Source organism: Schistocerca americana, chromosome 4 (assembly GCF_021461395.2).
Source record: "Schistocerca americana isolate TAMUIC-IGC-003095 chromosome 4, iqSchAmer2.1, whole genome shotgun sequence".
Lineage (NCBI taxonomy): Eukaryota > Metazoa > Arthropoda > Insecta > Orthoptera > Acrididae > Schistocerca > Schistocerca americana.
The window spans coordinates 700505327-700518902 of record NC_060122.1 but is presented as its reverse complement, the minus strand read 5'-3'; the positions used below and the strand labels follow the sequence as shown (position 1 = coordinate 700518902).

General features: G+C 39.8%; 1 pseudogene; it reads left to right on the top strand.

Moving 5' to 3' along the window:
- The first annotated feature begins 12955 nt into the window (after window positions 1–12955).
- Window positions 12956–13072, top strand: LOC124614663 (annotated as a pseudogene).
- The last annotated feature ends 504 nt before the right edge of the window (window positions 13073–13576 follow it).

Genomic DNA, 13576 nt, shown 5'->3' with positions numbered 1-13576 from the left:
GTAATCTCCATTCAATGATACGGCCTTACGCCACCTTGAAATGAGGGCCTGTATGCCTGCACGGTACCATTCCACTGGTCGATGTCGGAGCCAACGTCGTACTGCATCAATAACTTCTTCATCATCCACGTAGTGCCTCCCACGGATTGCGTTCTTCATTGGGCCAAACATATGGAAATCTGACGGTGCGAGATCGGGGCTGTGGGGTGCATGAGGAAGAACAGTCCACTGAAGTTTTGTGAGCTCCTCTCGGGTGCGAAGACTTGTGTGAGGTCTTACGTTGTCATGAAGAAGGAGAAGTTCGTTGAGATTTTTGTGCCTACGAACACGCTGAAGTCGTTTCTTCAATTTCTGAAGAGTATCACAATACACTTCAGAGTTGATCGTTTGACCATGGGGAAGGACATCGAACAGAATAACCCCTTCAGCGTCCCAGAAGACTGTAACCATGACTTTACCGGCTGAGGGTATGGCTTTAAACTTTTTCTTGGTAGGGGAGCGGGTGTGGCGCCACTCCATTGATTGCCGTTTTGTTTCAGGTTCGAAGTAATGAACCCATGTTTCATCGCCTGTAACAATCTTTGACAAGAAATTGTCACCCTCAACCACATGACGAGCAAGCAATTCCGCACAGATGGTTCTCCTTTGCTCTTTATGGTGTTCGGTTAGACAACGAGGGACCCAGCGGGAACAAACCTTTGAATATCCCAACTGGTGAACAATTGCGACAGCACTACCAACAGAGATGTCAAGTTGAGCACTGAGTTGTTTGATGGTGATCCGTCGATCATCTCGAACGAGTGTGTTCGCACGCTCCGCCATTGCAGGAGTCACAGCTGTGCACGGCCGGCCCGCACGCGGGAGATCAGACAGTCTTGCTTGACCTTGCGGCGATGATGACACACGCTTTGCCCAATGACTCACCGTGCTTTTGTCCACTGCCAGATCACCGTAGACATTCTGCAAGCGCCTATGAATATCTGAGATGCCCTGGTTTTCCACCAAAAGAAACTCGATCACTGCCCGTTGTTTGCAACGCACATCCGTTACAGACGCCATTTTAACAGCTCCGTACAGTGCTGCCACCTGTCGGAAGTCAATGAAACTATACGAGACGAAGCGGGAATGTTTGAAAATATTCCACAAGAAATTTCCGGTTTTTTCAACCAAAATTGGCTGAGAAAAAAAATGTGTTGCATTACTTATTGAACTGCCCTCGTATATCCAAGTATCCAAAAAACTCTGCCTGACAAAAGAAGTGAATATGACATGGTTGAATGTCAGTGGAACTTTGTACATACACACCATCTGCAGATGTGTAAATGGGTAGACTTAGAATTCTTTGTGACAGATAGAACAGCCACAGAGTGCATTAGTGTTGTTCACGTTTAGTGTTTTTACCAGGCCTGATACGGAACATAAAGTGCATGAACAGTGTCAGATGCTGAGCGAAGGACATAGAGATTCTGCATGCTCATGTGAGGTGGCATTACCAGCATCTGACAGAGTTCTGAAAGGAGCGTAATTGTTGCATTGTTGCAGTGCATGGGGATGTGAGGGCAGGCATATTGTCAAGGTCTGGTCAACCATGTCTGACCATGACATGGGAGGATGACCATATTGTGCACCAAGAACACCGTAACCCCTTCCTGCCTGCTCCTGCCATCCAAGCGAGAGTAATGGACCCCCTGCAATATTCTGTCTCATCCCACAAAATTGTTTGGAGACCAGCTGCAGGTAGACTAGGAAATTACCATCTCATACAGTGGTTGCCATTTCCTCTACAACACAGACACTATGTTTGGACTGTTAGCATGCCTGGGAAGCATGGACTGCTAATGAATGGCATTACATTGTGATGAGCAATAAATAACAGTTCTGCAATATTGTGGGCCACCACCATAGGTGAGCATGACAGCAACTTGGGGAGAGGTCCCAGTCTCCAATGTTTTGGAAAGTCACAGTAGTTTTACTCCTGGTGGTACGGTACAGGGAGCCATTGGATATGACTTCTGGCCACACCTGGTAGTAATTGAAGGATATATGACAGCACAATGCCACATCATGGACTTCCTGTTCCCTCATGTGTTGTCTCTCATGCAACGGTGAAGTTGTGCCATTTTGCAGCAGAACAGTGCTCATCTACACACAGCAAATGCCTCCATGTATTGTCTATGTGATACTGATATACTCCCATGGCCAGCAAGACCCCAGATCTATCGCTGGTAGAAGGCGATAGGACCAGAATGGATTTCAACTCCACCTCAGTGCCAGTATTCCAGATATCAAGCACCAGTTACCACAATTGTAGGACAGATTGCCTCAGGAGAGGGTAAAATTTCTGTATGACACACTCCAATTGAATGAGTGCATACATTCAGGCCAGAGGGGGTGCAACTTCATACTGATCAGTGGGCTCGTATCATCAAGTTATTTGTAAATTTGACTCAGTATTATAATCCCTGAAGTAACATCATGCATTCTCTGAACCCAGGAAGTTTCATGTATTTTTCCATATACCCTTCTGTGTGCTACACTTTTCTTTGTCAGGCAGTGTAGTTCTGTTTGTTGATGTATTATTACTGAGCCTTATGATGAATCTTCAACATACAAAAATGTATTTTCTATAATTTTCTTGTATGTTATGAGGGCTGATCAACCAAGATAGACTGATTTTTTTGTGTAGTTTCCATGATAGTGTCCTATCCAAGCCATGAGTATTTGAAAAGAACAGGTTTTTTGCACAATGTCCATAGGTGGCAGCACTTTCGTATTGGTAGGTTGGTAGTAATGCTCTATTTTGCAGACTCTCTTTGCATTTCACATACCAAACAGTGGAGGTGATGTGAGAGAAGCAGTACAGCGTAATAAAATTCTATGTTCATTTAAACCATGCAGCCACTGGAACATGAAAATCTGTAGCAAGTTTATGGTGAAGATGTACTACCTCATGTAACAGTGTTTAGGGAGTTCAAGGACTTCAAAGAAGGTCAGCTTGTCTGTGTTAAGCAAGGTGGACCTGGTGTTTTGGCTTCTGCTGTGATTGAAGTCAACATCAATACAGCTGATGTGATTGTCTATGAGGGTTGGTGGGTAACATCATCTAACCTCAATGAACTGTTGAGAATTCCATATGGCAGAAGTAAAACTGTGAGGACAGGTCGTGAGTCAGGCTTGGGTAGCTCAGTTGGTAGTGCACTTGCCTGCGAAAGGCAAAGGTCCCGAGTTTGAGTCTCGGTCCGGTATACAGTTTTAATCTGCCAGGAAGTTTCAAAATCAGCACACACTCTGCTGCAGAGTGAAAATTTCATCCTGGTTCCATATGGCAGTTTCTTTATGATTATGCATTATCATCTCTGTACGACTCGTGTTTGTGCTTTCGATTTGAGAACTCTGAAGCAATGCTCAAGGGAAGTGAGATGATTCTCAAGAACCTGGCAAAAAATGTGTTCAAGGACTGGCAGAGATGAACACATTCAAGCAAGTGGAACCCACCCACATATGGCTAATGTCATATATAGATGCTAAGACTTTGTTTGAAAGCCGATCAGTTCTTATTGTCTGGAGACAACAGTAGTTCGTTTGTCCGTGTGTGTGTGTGTGTGTGTGTGTGTGTGTGTGTGTGTGTGTGTGTGTGTGAAGAACTATGTACAAAAGCTGAATATTTCTAACAATCTTTTCATGGTTACTACGTATATCACTAGTCTTTATAGTAGTACAAGGATTACCCTGGGCAGTACTTCTGTCTGTTCATTTGTAAAGTAACATGTGTAAATGGACCTAAGAAATTTTGCTTTTGCTTTCCTACCAACAATTTCAGTTCCTGTCTCATCCTCAGATGTCTGAAGATGAACTTTGGTGCCATTGATGCCCTTTACATATGACTAGAATTTATTTGGGTTTTGTAAGAGATCTTTCAATAAGGCTCTACTATGGTAATAATTGAAGTCATCATGTAATGCTCTTCTGACAGACAAAAGTGTTTCATTTAGCTCCTACATATCTACAATCTCATCTTAAAGTGTTGCACCTGTAGTGCAGAGTTGCTGCTTCTTTACAAATTCCTGTGCATTGTTTGTGTACCTGGGAGTGCCCCTCCCATCATGAAACTGCTCCACTAGGTACACTTGGTCAACTTTTCTTCTAAATTTGGCTGCAGTTCACCAACATGCACTGAATTAAATGTTTAATTTTAGTATTGTTTTCAAGGATGTCTTGTCATGGTCAGCACTTACAAAAAAGTAATTTTTACAACCAATAGTTGGATGATTTAAGCCTCCAGTAATGATAGTGCAATTAGGGAACGTGTAATAGCAGGCTGAGGCATTCTCTTAAGTTTTCATTTACATCTGAGGCATTCTCTTAAGTTTTCATTTACATCTGAGGAAAAGTCTTCTAATTTATAAGTCCCTCACAATACTTCAGACAGATTATATAATTTAAAAATTAGTTTCTGAATTATGTAGACAACACTAATATAATAACAACTTTATGCTTATTACTTCTATCAGTTAAAAATACAAGCTCACTTTTCAATTTGCATCCACTCTACAAGACTGCCAGAGATCACACGAACACCATATTCATCCTTTTTTTTTTTTTTTTTAATTTTGTCATTATACAATGACAAGGGAAAATTACTTGGCACCAAAAATATCTTTCGTTCAAGTAAGTGCTTAAATCCTGTATATTGATGGCTTTTCAGCAACATGACCTTCAAATACACAATTAAAGCTGCAGAAGTCATGGCACCAAGACCACGATACACAGGTGGATGAATACCATCCTGAGTGAATATAGGTAGAACCCATCTTCTTGGATGTGAAAATGATCATCACCACTAGAGGGTGTCGACAAAGTGGGATCTTGACCTCACTACTGTGGAAACTAATGGTGAAAGGGATCATAAAGAGCTAAAAGCTAATGATAAACTTTGCCAAGGATATGCAGTCAGTTTAGTCATAGTAACATCATAAGTAATACTTGGCAAACTTGCAAGTACTTTTAGAACACTGGCACAATGCAATCTGAACACTGTGCAAAACGGAAGTAGGAAACAATATCGTAGGGTTAGTCCTAGGAAAACTGTTGGAGCACCACTCATGATGAAGCATATCTAGGACACATACTGAAATCTTAGCTCTTCGCCAAAATTCTACCAACAGAGGTGGTGGTGAAGTAGCTAGAGGTGCAAAAGATGCTCTATCTACACCATTAGGGTCTGTGGAAGAAACTAGGGTCTTACTCCCAAGAACATTCATTGGATCTACACCTCTGGGTTAAGACTTATGATAATTTTGGAGCTACAGTGTGGTGGAATAAACTAGAACAGAAGGTGGCTGCTAAGGAGCTAAAGAAGGTACAGAAACTGGCCTGCCTAGCCATAATGAATGCAATTAGCAGCACTCCTGCTGTTGGGTTGGAGACCTTGTTGGACATGCCCCCACTATATCTTTGGGTTACAGTTGAGGCAGTGGCAGGGGCATACAGGTTAAAACTGGAATTTTTTAGGATTTCTAGAATCCCACACCAATATAATGAATATAGTAAGCATAGGAACTGTTGGAGAAATGCCAGCTTGTGACAAAGCAGGTGGAGGCTCCCCATCTGTTTTGTTTTTCTATGCCCACAAATAACCAAATTGTTTTTCACTAATTTTTATCTTATTTCCAATACATTTACTTACTGATATGTGACACTTATTTGGGAATCTCAAGTTCTTGTTCACACCAAATTTCACTGGAATTTATTATTCAGGTTCCATTTCCATTTGTGTAATTATTTTGTGTTAGGGCATTGTTAATTAAAAGTGACAATTAATTGAATTTATCACAATAGTTTGCTACATGCAAAACCCCATGAGTTAATAATTCTATTTACATAAAGTGTCCTACAAAGTTTGGAAGTTGAGCATTCTGACTTTCCTCTAACTTATTATCTTCTGAAATAACTAAACTAGAAATTCTCAGCCAGTACCATTTTCCTTCGCAGGTTTTGTCAACGCCATCATTAGATTCTGGACTTCGACTACTTACTTTCATTACCTTGATTTTTCTGTACCATCTGATCTACAGCATTGATTAATTAATGCACTAACTTATAATTTCATGTAATTCACTTTGATTTGCAATGTGCCATTTATTCATGTAAACCAGGGGATTCACAATGCAGAAGAAAAATAGTGCTGATGTATTTTTATAAATTTGTAACCAGCAACATTTTTTGTAATACAAAGTTTTGTTGGTTCTTGTAGGTCATCAGAAACAGTAAATTTCAACCTAACCACTTTTCAAAGCATAATGTAGCTTTCAAAATAACAGTTTATCTTTGCACCAGACTGTAAGTAGTCAGATGTCACACAAAACAGTCACCAGTTTGACAGCTAGCAAGTAATACCTATGCCAGACATGCTCTCATTATTGACTCACATTTACATTATGTACATTCTGCACATGGGAATACACACACTGTAAACCATGAAACTCATGAACTTTAATATTTAATTACTGTTGACTAAATTCAATATGTAAAATTAATGAATATTTTCGTGAACTGTGTTCTTATTATCAACAGTATATAATATTATTGTCACTGAAACTAGCTATTATTGGACTCAGTGAAAAAATGAAATGAAATGGCCATATGGCATTGATGCCCAGCAGTCCCACCAGGGGAAGGAAAGGAAATGTCTAACAGTTGTGCAAGACACCTTCTGCCATGCCTGTGGAGAATATACATGTAGCTGTAGAATTCAGTCAGACAGTAATGTTTCTTCAATTCCAAATAGTATTTGACTCAATGCCACAACAACGTTTATTAATGAAGTTTGGTCATATGCGGTATCATGCAAAGTTAGTGACTGGATTGTGTATTTATTGTTAGTGTGGACATAGCATGTTGTTCTGCATGGACAGTCACTAACAGGTTTAGAAGAAACTTCATGTGTGTTCCAGGGAAGTTTGTTAGAATACTTTCTATTCATTTTGTGTATTGATGACCTGACAGATATATTAATAGTAACCTCAAACATTTCAGAGGTGATGCTGTTATCTATAATTAGTGCTATCTGATAAAAACTGCATAGATATTGAATCATTTCTTGATAAAATTTCAAATTGCTCCAAATACTGGGCTTTAAATGTTCAAAAATGTAAAATTATGCATTTTACAAAATAAAAATTATGTAGTGTCCTATGATTATAATGTCAGTGATCAGTCAACCATACCAAAAACTAGACATAAAAATTGATAGGGATGTAAAATGGGATAATTACATGAGCTCAGTTATAGATAAAGCACATGATAAACTTTGTCTCATTTGTAGGAAACTGGGAAAATACCATCAGTTTACAAAGGAAATTCCTTAAAAATTCATGCACACTATCCTGTGATATTTCTCCAGTGTATGGGACCCATACCAAAAAGAACCAACAAGGGACATTGAAAGTATGCAAGGAACAGTGTATGAAAGGTTACAGATTTGTCTGATGATGGGAGAGCATCACAGAAATGCTGAAAAATCTGGGCTGGCAGATGCTTGATTGATGCCACCTAACCTGTGAAAGCCCATTTAAAGAGTTTCAATAGCTTCAATTGAAGAATGTAAGAGTATCAACAAAAGCTCTAAGTATTGCTCCATTAGGGACTGTGAAGACATAGACTAATTGCAGCATGCACAGAGGCATTTAAGGAATCATTTTTCCCACTCTACAGATGCAAATTGAATGCAAAGAAACCGTAATAGGTTTTTACAATATGGAGTACCCACTGCCATGCAATTTATAGTGGTTTGCAGATTACAGATACAGTTTGCTCCATGGTTATGGAGGAAAAGCAGCTGATCTTAAAATTCAGAACTGATCTGACAGTAGCACAAGCAGAATGAGAACAGTTGAGGGCTGCAGTTGTTAACAGTAAATTTAGGAATAGGGTAAATGACTGGACTATAATCAGACCAGCCAGATAGGGCAAGTGGTTCAAGAGAAGCTGGAAGTCTGCTAGCTTCACTTCAGATATCACCAACAGCTTCACTGCTCTGGCAACTGGATAAAAATGTGTTAACAATCGCAGGCCGCAGTGGCCGAGCGGTTCTAGGTGCTTCAGTCCGGAACCACGCGACTGCTATGGTCGCAGGTTTGAATTCTGCCTCGGGCATGGATGTGTGTGATGTCCTTAGGTTAGTTAGGTTTCAGTAGTTCTAAGTTCTAGGGGACTGATGACCTCAGATGTTAAGTCCCATAGTGCTCAGAGCCATTTGCACCATTTTTGTTAACAATCCAAGGAATTAAAGAGCACCTTGACAGAATATGGAAAAAAGTACAAGCCAATGTTAATGGTAATTGTAGGCTCAAAAAGACCAAAAACGTCCTATTTGGCGTTGTGGAAGAGGAATGTCTGAACTAATACAAAACTTCCTGTGTAGTGAGGACCAGATGAGGCATGTAGCATCTCATTTGGGTTGGACATGAATTGATTAATGAAGGTTTAATATTGTTCTTCTTTGGCTCTCAGTTACTCAACTGTGGCCTTCAATGTGGCAATGGAAGACTTGGTCTGCTCCATGCTTGATTACTGCTGTAAGGAAATGTAATATTATTACTTTTTCTTTTCTTAGATTATTACACCAACACCTTTCGTATATATAATCCATATATTGTCCACAAACATATACAGAATCCTTTGGATAACACCAAACATCAAATCAGAATGTCCAACACAAAATCTCTACATTCAAAAAGTAATAGATTCAGAATGACATTTTGTATGAGTAAACTACTGCCAAGAGTATATGTATTCTCCGAGGGCTTCATGCTTCTCACAAGTAGGCCAGCAGGTCTAGGAGCTTCTATAACAATATCCATCCAGAAACTTTCTCTCACAAAGTGACTACAATCATATTGAAGACACACATCATCCCTCTGCGTGATTCTCCAGATGCAAAATAAAATAACAAATCCACACAGTATTTGTCCCTCCTGTATGTTAACTATTTTATAGTTTTCACCCATGAGTATCATTCATCAGTAAGAATACTTAGGGTATGCATTATTCCTCTGGACTGTCATGTAACATCACAAATTCCCCCATTTAGACAAATGATCTCACAGTAAATATATTTATGAGAACACAATTGATTCTGGCTGCACTATAGTTTGACAGTTTTGTTTTAAAAACAGTCTAGGTGGTATTACATTCTGAGTACTTAGAAATTTTAAACTTCCCTACAACACATATGTCATAATTCTTTTGTCTCTTAAATCTCCATTATTTTAACCATACAAACTTAGGTGCTCTTTACATTTTTATTAATTTCCTATTTAATTATTTATCAAGCTACTACAAATAAGGCAGGTTTCCTTCTGCACAACATTAGAGAAAGTCTCAAAAATATCAGTATTTCATCCTCATTGAAATTACCTCACACACCTCTGTCCTCAGACATACTTCTCTTACTTCACCAAACATTTCTCGCTTTCATTACAGAGATAGTGTCCCTGTATACGGGATGTAAATGATAATTGTTTACAATGTACCACAGTGGTGTAGAGAAAGTGGAGACTAACAGTTTGAAACAGGACACTTTTCATTTATCACCTTGGGAAACCACTTCAAATTGGCCTGCAAAACCCACATATTCCATAGCAAAGACATATATTTAAATTTTTAAGAAATATTTCTATTTCATAATACTACATTGACCCCAGTAAATAAGCGAGATCTTAAACTTGACAGTTTGTCAAATCTAGATTTAGAAATGGTTTAAAGACATTACCTGTTTCCCATCTGTCTTGCTATTTTTTTCAGCAATGAATATCAAGAAACTTTTTTTACAAAAACTATTCATCTGGAGAATGAAATACAGCAGTTAAAGGAACAAGTGGAACAGTTGCGAGTCGAAAAGCTATGCATAATACAACAGTGTGCAGAGGAACTGACTACTTCAAGATATCTTTTTGAAGAAGCGTTCAACCAACTGATACCAAAAGCCTATCATTCTGAATATCAGAAATCTGTGAAATTAACTCTGTGTCCAAGGGATGAAAGTGAAAAGCTCTTCATAAAACAGGAAACCACAGAACAAACAGCTAAACACTGTTTAGAAGGAACAACAAAGCCATCTGTATGATTTTCTGTGATTGATGTTAGAGTGTGTCACTTACTGCTATAAAGGCACAAATAGTTTATTCCAATTGCTTGTCTCCATGTTATTTGTTTTCTCAAAATGATTACAGTATTTTACTGGTGAGAATCAAAAATAAAATTATCAAAAAGTAAAGATTATGCACTGCACTCTTGTGAATGAAAACCAGACTCACATTATTCTTCAGGAATGTGAAACATATAAAAACATGCACCACTCTTAATATTCTGTTTTGAAGAACTACATTTTGTGAACTACATTACCATCATAGTTAAAGTAAGTTTATGTTAATTATTCAAAGTGAATTCATATTTTAAAAGGGTACAATGAGTGTGCATTACATATTAAATGACTGAACAATTGAAATTTTCAACAGCAAAATTTATACTTACCTAATTATATTATTGACATGCTGTTCAGTCTTCCAAAGTACCAAAATTAAAAATAACATTAACTTCATTGTATTTACTGACAAAGAAGAAAGTAGAATTTGCTTCTTAGAGCACTTAAATACTTCCTAGAAAATCAACAGCATTTGTGAAGCTTAGTGCTCCTTTATCCAAAATAAGAAAACTTGTCTCCTTATCAGAAATCAGTTAGAAAACTCTCAATAACTTTCTTGTGTTGTTTGGGATGTCAAAGGACATCTTCAGAAAAGAAACCTGAAACACTGCCAAAGAATTAGAACAATGTTTTATTCATTTATCAAACAATGGCAACTCCAGGTAGGAATGCCAACAATGTAGGAAAAGATAGATTGCTACTTACCGTAAGGAAGACATATCAAGTTGCAGACAGGCACAGTCAAAAGACACACATAGATTGCAGCCCCAGTCTTTGTCACAAAGAGGAGCACACACACACTCACTCAAACACACACACACAAACACAAGCAAGCACACCTCAGACACACACAACTGCCAACTCCAGCATCTCGGACCGGAACGCAACATCACCTAGGATTGAAGCAGCAATCTGAAGGAGGTGGGGAAGGGGCAGAGGAAGGGATTGTGGTGTACAGGTAGGGTGGGAGGGGGGGGGGAAGAGAGAGAGAGAGATAGATAGAGAGAGAGAGAGAGAGAGAGAAACACTGTCTGGTGGAGTGTGCAAGGACTAGACTACCAACAGGTGCAGCATCAGAACATTTTGGGGGAGGGAGGTGGGGAAAAAAGGAACAAAAAAGGAGATAAGTGGGGAAAGATGGGCAGATGTGTTGGCAGAGGGCTACAAATAAACAGGGTAGTGGATGAGAATGGGGAGCAGATGACAGGACAGAGGGGATGGAAACTGTTGGCTGGAGGATGTGGGGAGAGTATGTTACCATAGGTTGAGGCCAGGAAAATTACGGGAGCAGAATTGAATTGAATTGAATTTTATTTGATCCTGTAAGATTACATTGTGTACAGTAAATGTACATGTAATATAGGACATGTTAAAGTATTAACATTCTTTATCACTTATTTTTCTACATCTTTAGCTTACATATTTACATCACTGATAATGAGAAAGAATATATACAAATTTAAAGGCATAAGTATTCTGCAACACTGTAAAACTCTTTTTCAATGAGATAGTCTTTAAGACGGCAGCAGAGAATGTGTTGTAAGGATAACTCCCATCTTCACAGTGCAGAAAAGCTGGTGGTGGAGGGAAGGATCCAGATGGTTCAGGTAGTGAAACAACCATTGAAATCAAGCATGTTATGTTCAGCTGCATGTTGTGCCAGAAGGTGGTCTACTTTGCTCTTCACCACAGTTTGGCAGTGGCTGTTTATCCTGCTGGACAGCTGGTTGGTAGTCATACCAATATAAAAAGTCATGCAATGGTTGCAGCAGAGCTGGAAAATTACATGGCTGCTTTCACAGGTGGCTAGGCCGCTGACGGGGTAGGATAAACATGTGACAGGACTGCAATAGGAAGTGCTGGGCAGGTTTTGCATCTGGATCTTCTACAGGGATATGATCCTTGTGGCGAGGGGTTGGGATTGGGACTGGCATAGAGATGGACTAGGAAGTTGTGGAGGTTGGGTGGTTGACGGAACATCACTTTAGAAGGGGTGGGAAGTATCTCAGGTAGGATGTCCTCCATTTCAGGGCATGATGATAGGTAATCAAAGCCCTGGTGAAGGATGTTGTTCAGTTGTTCCAGTCCTGTGTGTTGTACTGGGTGACAAAGGGGACACTCCACACTCCTTTGTGGCTCATTTTTGGAGGTGGTGGGAGTATTGGGGCTGTGAGGGGAAATGACATGGGAGACCTGTTTGTGGACCAGGTTCGGGGGATAATGCCTGTCTGTGAAGGCATTGGTGAGACCTCAGCATACTGAACAAGGAACTTTTTGTCACTGCAGATACACCATCCCCAAGTATCCAGGCTATATGGGAGGGATTTTTTGGTGTAAAAGGGATGACAGCTGTTAAAATGCAGGTACTGTTGGTAGTTGGTGTGTTTTGTGGTGGAGTTTTGAACTTCATTCTCGCTAGCAAGGATACGAATGAACACGGTAACGGCTGGGTCACCGTTGCTCTTGTACATGGACCAAAAGTTGATAAAGTAAAAGGGCTAGATAATTTCAATTCATGTGATGTCATTGCTTATCGGGTGTTTCAGATTTGTGAAGTGTACAACAGAGATAAGGGTTCATCATATTACATGTCGACTATGCCTTTGGTTCGCAGGACCTGGAATCATCGTCAAATAAATTATTTGGAATCTGTCTCAGTGTGGGTGAAAGGTGTTGTCAATTGTAAAAAGATCGCACTCGTTGGTGATCTGACTCATTGTTATAGTACTTAAATAAAGTTCCCTTCTTTAAAGCAATGGCCTTGCCGCAGTGGATACACCGGTTCCCGTGAGATCACCGAAGTTAAGCACTGTTGGGTGTGGCTGGCACTTGGGTGGGTGACCATCCAGCTGCCATGTGCTGTTGCCATTTTTCGTGGTGCACTCAGCCTCATGATGCCAATTGAGGAGCTACTCGACCAAATAGTAGTGGCTTCGGTCAAGAATACCATCATAATGACCGGGAGAGTGGAGTGCTGACCCCATGCCCCTCATATCCACATCCTCCTCTGAGGATGACACGGTGGTCGGATTGTCCCGGTAGGCCACTCATGGCCTGAAGATGGAGTGCTTTTTTTTCTTTTTTCCTTCCTTATCCTTAATCCTTATCTACTAAAAAAAACTTCACATTGATCTCGCCAGAAGCCAAGAATCGATTCTTCTTGGAGTTGTAGCTCTCTGGGGCACCCTGGAATGCTCTCTGTGGCCACACACATTAACGCAATGGCTCAGCATAAAAGAGAAATAACTAATGTAGGAATATTATTAACAGTGTAATATGTTGTTTAATTTAGCCCGACGTGTATAAGCACTCAGTAAACTAGCTCAGTTCTCAGGGTAGTTACGTAATCATTGATAAATAGTTGTGCTTTTC